The following is a 10,896-nucleotide window of genomic DNA, read 5'->3' as shown; positions in this document are numbered from 1 at the left end:
TACAAGCAGCTTACACTCTACTTCTTTATGATTATTATGTCAGTATTAAAAGCTGGGTTTTACTCCCGAATTTTCCTATTACCACATGCTAGAGCGGGCAGCCGAAAACCCATCATGGATAATTTTCTCTTTCACTGATCTCTTTTAAGATAGGTGGGACAGGGGTTCTCGCTGTCACAGGGCCTCTGGCAACAAGGCAGCAGGGGACCAAGGCTCTCCAGCTGAGGGCAAAGAGGGGCAGCTCCTCTCATGGTTGCCATGACAATCAGGCAGCCAGAGCCATCACCACAATGGGCTCCACAACCTGCAGAACCTCACCATGATCCCACACTCACTGCCTTCCACTTGCCCCTCATTCAGTGATGCTCTGCTTGCAACTGCCAGAAACCAGTCTCCCCAGCATCTGCAGTTTCTTACACAAATAATTTTATGGCCTCCTGCATTTTCAGTCTTTGTCACATCTATAAACCCCCATGAGGATCCATGCAGACGTACACCATTGCCCAAATTCTCATGCCTGTCTCCAGCCCATGTGACCAGCAGATACACACCTTGCACAGCAGCAGAATTCAGAACTGTAACAAAGTTTAAATTACTGTGGGTTTAAACACCCCCATTCGATTTACACACGTGGTGTACCATGACATGCAATATATTCAGTATTTACTTCTGGAATGACATTCAAGCACTCCTACTTTCCACATGCAAATACAAAAGTCTTGGCTATGATTTAAAGCAAGCTTTTTAAACTTAAAACTACTTCAGTAGATTCCATTACTATTCCTTCTTTTACTCAAGCTTTCTCACAGGCTCAGGGAGATTATAGCAGTGTTCTGGCATGAATGTATTGATAATGTACTAATCCTTTGCTGTAATTTCACTCAAGTGTGTAAACTGCTTTTATTGATCTTTGTGAGACAAATAAATGACTGCAAGATATGGTAGCACTGGAATTTGTGGAACTGTTCTCATTTCTAAATTAATGTACCAGTGGATCACTCACTCAGAGTGTAGAATATGCATGGCATCTTGCATAAGAAATCACAAACATATTAATGTAAAACTGCTGCTGTGTCTCTTAGTCCATTATCACCATATTATGGAGCTTTCAATAGATGATCTTTCTCATGTTCTTAGATAACCTTGACCTTCAGTTTTTAGTGAAGTGAATAATATTACATCACATCTAAAGAGAACAGTGTAATCATCTTTTGTATTTGCAGCACTAAGACAGTCAACAGTATTTGATACAATCAGCATGTGTCTTGATACTGAAGGCACATTGTGACAAGTCTAACTGAATGTAGTTATTTGGCTGTCATGAAATGCACCTTATGGTGATAAACTTCAGCCATAAAATTGGAAGACTATCACATAAACATGTTTCATGAAGAAATACACTAACAGAATTCGCTGCTAGTTTATAGTTGGAAAACTGAGTTCTATTTATTATGCTGCAATTTTTACAGTAAGTCATGTTCCAAAACTCATTACATTTTACAATGAAGTAATTACTGGGTGTTGATTCTTCTTCAACCAACAGGTCTGTCTAATTAGTGTACGATAAATTGAAATACTGTGATTAAGGATGTGTGAGAGAGTACTAAGACTGGATGCAGCTTCAGTGTGCTTAGAAGCACGGGGAATTGCACAGCTGGTCCTCCACAGTGTACCTGGGGTAGATACCTCACAGGGCAATGCTCATGGGGAAACCTCCTCTGCCTTTGCACCCTCTCCTCTATAATCATGTCCTAATGCAGACATTACGATAAGCATGTAAAGGTAAAGCAATTCACATTTGTATGTGTTAAATCTGAAACTTGACACAAACCCTGCATTTTCTTTTCATTACTTATCAGACATTTTATCTTTTAGATAAATGTCTTCTGCCTGTAATCTTAAAGGATATGATGTTCATAACACTTACTAAAGGCTAAACTATAAAACTATCCAAAACAATAGCTTCAATAAACTCAGAGACATTGTCTTATCTTCAGCATAAGTCAGCCTCACTGCAGTGCAATGTTTCTAGCTTGGCATTTTATTGGTTATGGCAGATGTTCTGAGGCACAAGGAGTAAGAATGTTTCTCAGTCCTACTGAAAGTCAAAGAGAACTGAAGGCTTACCCTCCCTCCATTTGTGCCTTTGAAGATCCTCACTGTGTATTTGACCAGCTGCCTGGGAATGGGATTTGAAATATGGGGTCACTCCTACCAGATTGACCATTAGCAGTAACAGGATGTGTGCTTTAAAAAGAGTCCCCCCAAAAATATGACTTTATCTAAGAGATGTTGTGCTCCTCTGGTGTTCTTAGGCTGCCAAAGTAAACAGAGGAGCACGAGTGGTCTTCCAGGAATAGTCTCAAACTGAGGGGTTTCTTGGTCCATAACTGCCCCACTCCACCTTGAAATCTGTAAACTGGACAGCATGCAAAGGTACCTTCAAATGGCAGATGGAGAAAAGGAATGATACAAGCTATGCTTTAACCATTCAAGCATCAAAGCAGCCCCATTTGGAGCATTGCAAATCAACATAAATATAAAATAAACTCAGCTGCAGTTCACATGACTGCTAGAAGAAGAGGAAATAATTCATTAACTCTGATTTTTCTTTTAAGATCAGAAAGATTAACCTTGTCTCAAAATTATTTAATCTATTCAGACCTCCTGCAGCCATTCACAATATCAGACACCGTTATGATGATAAAGATAAAATTAATGCCTCACTTTATCTAAGACTTATCAGTCCAATATTAATCGTCACTTGGTTAATTCAACAGATAAAGAAAAATAATCACCAAGTCTCAAAGAAGCAGGGAACGTTTTTATAGGCCCATTACATCTATATATTTGCTAACCTTGCTAGAGCTACTGAAGCTCGGCAGAGGTGATTAATACAACCAAAATAAGGTTTCAACAGCTTAAGCTTTGACATTATCATATTATTCTTTGCTAAAAAGCAGATTCTGCTAGAGGAAGTAAAGTTCTCTTCCTGATTTCAGAAAGGCCAAGCAGGGTTTTTTCTGGTCAAGTTAGGAAAAATTGAATCTTCATGTTGGCAATAAACCAGAAAATGTAATAAATTCTCATTAAGAACTGACTTTAAAAAGTTATTCCAAGATGTATAGGTAGATTATTTTTCTTCAGCCTTTTTTTCCCTTTATTATTGATTAATATACTGTTATCAGCATGCTGAGATCAATTCCAATGTTGTATGAAGAAAAATAACTGGTGAGATAATGCATTCATGCTAAAATGCTGTTTTGAGAAATATGCATCAGTCTACATTTTAAAAAATAGAAAATCAGACATGCTCTTGTTCACAAAGTGGGCAAAACCTTCAGTTTCATTCATGTCCTATAATATACAATTAAAAAAAAAATAGATGGGAAAAGTGTATGAAAAATTTCATTGCAAGACAGTCTGACTATAGATAGGAGTTTTAGAAATATGAGACTGTTCTCATAGAACTGGGCATATTCACATGAAGAAAGTCATTAGAAAATGACAGATAAACATCAGGGCAGAGATCACTGGGGAATTATGATAAATTTCCTATTCCTCTGATCATTAATCAAGAGATATAGGTGTTGTTCATCTTCTGAGATAAGGGAATCCTGGGTGGCTGCCTCTACTCCACAAATTACTCATTCTCATGTTATACACCTTTCTGCTCTACTGTAGATTTTAAGCATTCTCTATGGTTAGTTAGAATAAATTAAATGCCAAGAGATTAAAAAAATCTACAGATACTAGAACAGTGGCTGGACAAGGCAACACAAGACCATGTATCTGGTAAGAGAATATTTTAAGAATCAGAAAGTATTTTTGTACAGTTCCTACCACACCAGTATAAAAGGTTTGACTAAGTAATGACACGGTTTGGCAGTTTTGGGAAAGTGAAACTTAGAATTTTAGAGAGATTTTTTAATTTTGGCTTTCAATTAATTCTTAGTCTTAGAGGAATTAATTATAAATATGAAATGAATGTACCTTTAACAGATAGGTCAGGAAACAGTCTGAACATTTTAATTGCAATATTTTAAGATTGCTGCAGTCTAGGCCTGATTATAGATAAAAACCAAGTAAGTTTAAATGACCAAATCCTATCATGATGGTAGATTAACTGCCCCAGGTGTTCCTTATGATGTGCCATGAAGTTTAACAAGTTCATTAATGAACTGGAAAAGGGAAAGGATAGCTTGGCAACAAAGTCTGTTGAGGATACTAAATTGTACATGCGCGCAAAAACCTGAGATCGCTGTAGAGAACATAAGAAACTTAAATAAGATAGGCAAAAAGTCAGTGTGATAACAATGAGATCCAAAACCAGGCTGCAAATAAAAATAATCCGCTCAAGCTGGAAAGCTCTAAACTGATTATATTATCTAAAGGATACGAGGGACATCACTGTACACAGACCAATGTGCAACTGTATCCAAAAATGCAAATCAGCTACTGTGCAAAGGGTTGTAGTAATCAAGAACGTGGAAAGCAGTGTAATGGCAGTAGAGAAACAGAGGTTTAGCATGGTGGGGTACGTGTCACACACTCTCCAAATAGGTCCTGAAGAGGAAAGAAAATAATTTTCCTGGAGATGACAGAAGTCGCTTACCTTGCAAATCTGCACGATAACACACGATCTAGAGCAGGCAGTCAGGGACCCACAGCCTGACCTTGTTGGTAAAGGAAAGGAGCCATTCAGTGCAACTAAAGCAGAAAGCTTAATACTTTTAAAATCCATTTCAGCTGTGAAATTCACTGCCATTGGAAATCATTCAGACTAAGATTTCAGTAAGATAAAAAAGGACTGAATAATCATATAGATAGAAAGAATATGTAGACCTATCATAATTATTGATTTTTAAAAATGATAAATAGCTATTTTGTAATACTTGCTGGCTGTGAGGATTTTATAATATTCTCTGAATCTTAGGGTGCTAGACATACTATTTGGACAGCAGAAGCTGAGGATAACTTACATTTCTGAGCCCATTACAGAAAAAAAATATTTTAGTCATGCTGTAACTTTGTAATAATAACAAGACAAATATACACGAGCTACTCTTTAAAATTACCAACCTAATCCTTAAAATCAATTTCTGTGCTTATGCCTACCTAAGTGCAGACAGATAATCACAAGCAGAACAGCACCTCCTCTCAGCAGAAATCCCCCTCAACTGTAAGTTCACTCAGAAGCCGTGACATCTAATGTTTTCTTTTGTGACTTTGTATTTAATATGTTTGTTTTTTTTGGCTAAGGACATCCCCTTCCCCCAAATCAATGCCAACATTTGAAAAAAAATAGATAAAAGTGCTTATGAATGGAAAAAAAAACAACGAACAACAAAAAAAAACCCCGCACAAAACCCAAAAAACAACCTGCATAAACCAGCACTGATGTGAGTAGATGTTTAAATGGCTTCTTCCCATCCTCACAACCTGCTTCTGATGCTCCCAGCAATACTAGAAGCACAGCTGCTACACAATGACATTGATTTGCCCACCTGTCTTTCCACCCGTGGTGCCCACACACCCAGCCAGGCACAGGCTGGGAGAATCCCTCGGCCACCGCAGCCACGAGGGCCAGGCCCTGCCACCTCCTTAACCCATGGAGTTCTCTGACGGGCAGGGGCATTTTGGCCGGGGCGGGTGAGCTCCTATGTGCTCACTGGTAAGGGCACAGGGCCATGAGGGCACAAAGCCAAGGGCAACAGGTGGCCAGAGGAGAGCAGGCCACCAGCCTCCAGGGCTCCTCACAAAAGCTTCAGAGAGAAACACTGACAGAGACTCTCTTAATTCCCTGGCATAACACGACCTCTCCTACACTGGGGTCTCCAGGTGCTCAACATTAAACGCAACACTTTTTCACATGTGTGAAACCAGGGGGGTGCTGGCCTGTGGGAGGCAGAAGAGGGGTGGCTCCTGCGAGGGAGGGCATGACACGTGTGTCACCTCCCAGTGCCGCCTGCATCGCCTCGTTTCCCAGTCTGGGAAATGGTTTCCAGTGACGGTCTGCTGAATGTACATCCCACGGATGCTGAGGTGGGGAAAACCAGCAGTGTTGGGGAAGACCAGTAGTTCCTCAGTATTGTATTTTGCTGGTTTGTTTGTTGTTTGTTTTGGTTCTTTCTACAGAGCTACTTCCTAGAGGTGTTCTGACCTTCTGTTCTCATCCCAGGAAAGGATGCACAGCTGAATCAAGGAATGACTGCGTAAGTAATTTTGCTTTTTATTATTTGTGCAGCAAAAGGTCTTAAACTGTCAGATTTATTGTCTTTCCAATTTTATTACTTTTAGTTGTATTTATTCTCTGATGTTTACCATCAAATGTGTTTACGTGAGCTCTGGTTTGTAGGCTTTCATATTGCTAAATAATTTTTTAAGCTTGAGATGTAGCTTCTGTTCAACATCAATCCCCTGAGATACACCATTAACATGAATCATTTCTGAAAGTATGTAGTGCAATATGAACTTTGTGTTGAGTCAATCATTCACTCTGATTGAAAGAAGTGATGACCTTCACAGAGGCAGCGTATCACGGCTGGATATCCCAGGACCCTCTTCGCTACTGTCAGCCGTGGCTCTTTTTAGAGCTCATGCAGACTTAATCATAGCACAAAAATAGGCTGAAGATTATTTTCCCTTATGTGGTCAGGTCAGCAGAACTTTAAATAAAGGACTGACAACACAGTCACAAAGACCACTTTATTTCTTGAATATTATTTTCATAGTGGACTTAAAGAAAAACCTAGATTGTACTTTGTTTAGTTTGAGTCATTAGCCTCAATGCTCATCAAGTAAAATCTGTTTTAGAAGGTCTGGCTCCTCAGCAGATATTACAGCAACAGATGTTTTTCGGTCCTGTTAAGAAACAGGCCTAGATTTGCAGAAGTACTGGGGCATCTTCCTGCACTGATTCTGTGAATCTGGACCTAAGACCTGGATCCTACAGGTCTGAGCTTGCAGCAACGGATGAAGGCATAACTTGATCAGCCCATTAATCAATTTGACAAGTGCTTAATTGACTTGTGCTTTAGCACAACTCCCTTTGTATGAGTAAATGCTATTTTATGTTAGTACACGTTCCTATAAAAGTACTGCAAAAATATATTGGGGGGGGAAAAAAAAAGAAGTTTTGTTGTTAAAAGGTGTAGGTTTTATAATCAGTTCTGGTTTGTGTGTCCTTTAGGCTCTTGGGTTTGTCACTCACCTTTCCAGTACATCAGCTCTTTCTTCTGTAAATTAGCCTAATTATATGTTCCTGCTTTATAAAATCAGTGGGTGGCCTGGTTCAGCCTGGTTCATCCTGGTTCATTCATTAATGATTTAAAGAGCTTGGAGATTACTGGATGTAAAGGGGCATAAAAGGGAAGTTAAATTCAAGAGAGATTCTAAAAAAAAAAAAAAAAGTGAAAAAATAACAGTGTCAGTTCTTCAGACTTTCACAAAGTGAGTTTTCCCCACTCCTTATGTGCTACATTCTGCCATATAAAATATTACCGATTCTTCTTCTTTTGGCAAGCAGCCAGAGTTTGGAGACACTTCTCCATTTATGAATTTGTAATTTTCTTCTGAAGATAATCTGGTTTGTAAGAGTAATTACCTCCTTCCTAGGCAGTACTTCTGCTGCTGAAAAACCACTTTTCAACAAATGTAAATACTTCAGCAAGACTAAATATGCAGATTGTATTTGTCTAAGTTCGCATTTACTCTTAATTTCAAAATCTATCAGTTACTGCAATTACTTTCTAGTTTCTCATTTTTGAATGAAAAATAATCAAAGTTTGCACCCAAGATCCAGCCAATATACATAGGATAGTCTCAAGAGAAGACCTATTAACCCTACATATCCCCCCAGTTCAGTGTCTTACAGCCAGAATGAAACATTGGTCATGTGATTTGAAATAATTCAGAAGAAGACACAAAAAAATTCTAAAAAGGCAATTACTGAGTACCTTCCTTATATAGAAAGTTTCATCTCAGCTCCTTCTGTTGAATACTCTGACACAACATAAGAGTATTGCAGTTCCAAATTTGAGAAAATATGTTATTAATGAGACTCTGAATAATCCTATTAGTTACATAGTTTGATAAGAGGTTAATATTAATGCACAATCCTGCTGCCGACAATTAGACAAATACTAATATGTTAGGACTGCATTTGGAAGCCTATTTTTGTATAACATGTCGGATGTACTATTGAGAAAAAAATGAGATGGATGATAAAGAAAAAATATTTACATGGTATTTGAAGACTAATTAAGTGAGTGTTGTTTCCAGTACAAAATGTCATGCCCAAAGGTAGCAATTTAGAATTCAGAATGTTACCCTGTTCGTTTCTTACTGTGCAGAGCTAGCCAATGTATAGATATGTTCCACTGTTATACATACTGCTTATACACAAAAGATACTTGATTTTGTCTTAGTAGATAATGAAATGAAGAAATATTCTTTCTGCATGATCACTTAAAACTGTGGCATTTAAAGGTCATCATGAAAAGCATGTTCCAGACACCTACTATCAACAGCAACCTCTCAGAGTGTTGACTGATAATGATTAGGTATTGTTAAAAGTATTTTCTGTCAAACAGAAATAAATGTTTTTCATATTGTTTCCTGCTTCTCGGATAAATGGAAAAAGATAAGATTTTCAGTATTTATTCTACTGTCTGCTCATGGATGTGAACAGCCCCTTCAGAGTGTAATCTTCATAGCAATATTTTCTTTATAGATATTACAACCTTGTGTTGAGATTTTAGCATCAAATTCAGTAAATTTCAGTGTTCAGAACTGACAACATTGATAATAACAAAACATCCCTAAGGCAGAGTGGTGGCAAAAAAGAGTTTTTAAAGTAACAAAATGCATAACAAATCACTACAGACAATTGTCTTCTTCAATTTCTTGAGCCTCTGTCATCATACTTTCTGGTTTCCCATTGAAACTAAGAGGAAAAACAGATTAGCTAATTGATAGCAGCTAGTTTTAGGTGAAAGAGAAAACTGAAGCACAGTGCAATGTAAAGAGACATTGATCTACTGTTATGTTGGAAGTTGGCTGGTTCCCAGCCAACGTCTTTGATCTTTAGGCCATCACAAACCTTATAGAACCTGTAGGTGTAATTGCTACTTTCAAGTCAGGTTAAATCAGGAAACAGTCACATTCCTCTTTATTTTGGAACAGCATCAGACTATGTCCCAATCATAAAGAAGCACACAAACCTGGGATAAGCACTAAGCTATGAAGGTTGGAGGTGTGTTTTGGCATTGCCTTTTTTTTTTTGCAGTAGACAAGAGATCCCTGCTGCCCTTTGCTCCTATTTGTTTTTGCTGTTTCTCATGTTTTGCCATCCCAAGTTGTGCTGTAAAGCTGTGTGCTAAGCCAAAGCCATGGAACATTCCAGTTGTGGAGTGCTTTTTTTTTTTAAAAAAAAAAAATAAATAAAAAAAGGCATCCAAAACCAGAACAAGGAGTGATTAGCTCGGAGCATGTGATCAAGGTTACACTGTGACCCCAAAAAAACCATTTGCACTGGTACTTCAGTGAAGACTAACTGCAGTGTAGGGGAGCTGAAGCAGAGGACAGAAACAAGTAAAAAGGGGCAGGAAGTGGAAGGATCCTTTTAAACTGTCTTGGTTGCTGGAGAAAGTATCCATGGAACAACACATTTAAGAGTTTTTCCCTGAGGTCTGAATGGATATGCAGAGATCAAATGTTGTTCTCATGTATTTGTAAATATCCACCATGAAGGGAGGAAGAAAGCCCAGAGGATAGCAGAGGAATCATGGTAGCATGTTTAAGGGACAGTGTTTTGGGACTAGGCACTGTGTAGAAAAATTTGGAATTATGATTATGGATTATGAGCAATCTCCTGTACACTGATTCCTAATGTGTGCAGGCAAGCAAGAATTGATGCCTGTTCACTGAGGATAAACAGAAATATGAGGCAAATTTCGAATATATTTCATTTCTTCTGCTGCTGGAAACAAGTCACAAAACTCAAATAAATTATTAGCTACTTAGACTAAAAAATCAGCACTTACGTACAGCAGAACTGACAATAAAAGCACAAGTAGCCCAAGGAACTAGCTTCATTTTAGTTACAGTAATTATTTATGATGTTTTTGTTAAGCAGTGGCAGTGTACTTAGGACTGTATACAGCCGAACCAAATGCCTGAAGGACCATATGATGACAAGCAGGTGCTGACCATCTGCATCTCATGTCTTTGGTGGATATTGAAAGTGCTGACAAGGGACTCTTAGCTGAAAAGGAAATTATTCATATACTCATAGAAGATGTTTAATCTCTTGAAATGCTTATGTTGTTATAATAACTAATTGGTATAATAACTAGTTGTTATAAAGTTTGAATTCTTTTTAATACAAACAGCAAAAGATTAATAGTTGTATTAATAAACGGAATACTGAGATATGATTTATTCAAAGAAATGAGAGACTTAGGATTTAAACTCAAATCCTCACAGTTGTTATAGGTTCAGCCCAGTTTCCCTTTTTCAGTGGAGTTATTCCCTTCCCTGCCTCACACCCTCCCCTTCCAGTCTTGCTCCTTTTCCCCAGTTCCTTTCAATGAGCTACCTGTCTGCTTGCCCAGGATTGTTGTTGCTGTGCTTAACTGATATGTAGCACTGATATGTAGGAGCTGCTCATCATTTATTGGAAACTAGTGGTGTATCCAATAAATTTACTGACGTACTCCTCATCTAGGCTACTCCTCAAGTACTCTGGGTACATGGATTTTTCTAAACACCACTGTCCCAATGACATAAAGATTAACATAGCTAGGTTTTTTTGGAAGACCTGATATTGAAGGAGGGTTTTGAATGACCAGAGGATCAGACTGGAAGGAAATTCCACACTTAAATGCATCAGCA

This window comes from Chaetura pelagica, unplaced genomic scaffold, assembly GCF_000747805.2.
Source record: "Chaetura pelagica isolate M959 unplaced genomic scaffold, ChaPel_1.0 scaffold10, whole genome shotgun sequence".
Classification (NCBI taxonomy): domain Eukaryota; kingdom Metazoa; phylum Chordata; class Aves; order Apodiformes; family Apodidae; genus Chaetura; species Chaetura pelagica.
Note: the sequence above shows the minus strand (reverse complement) of the source record.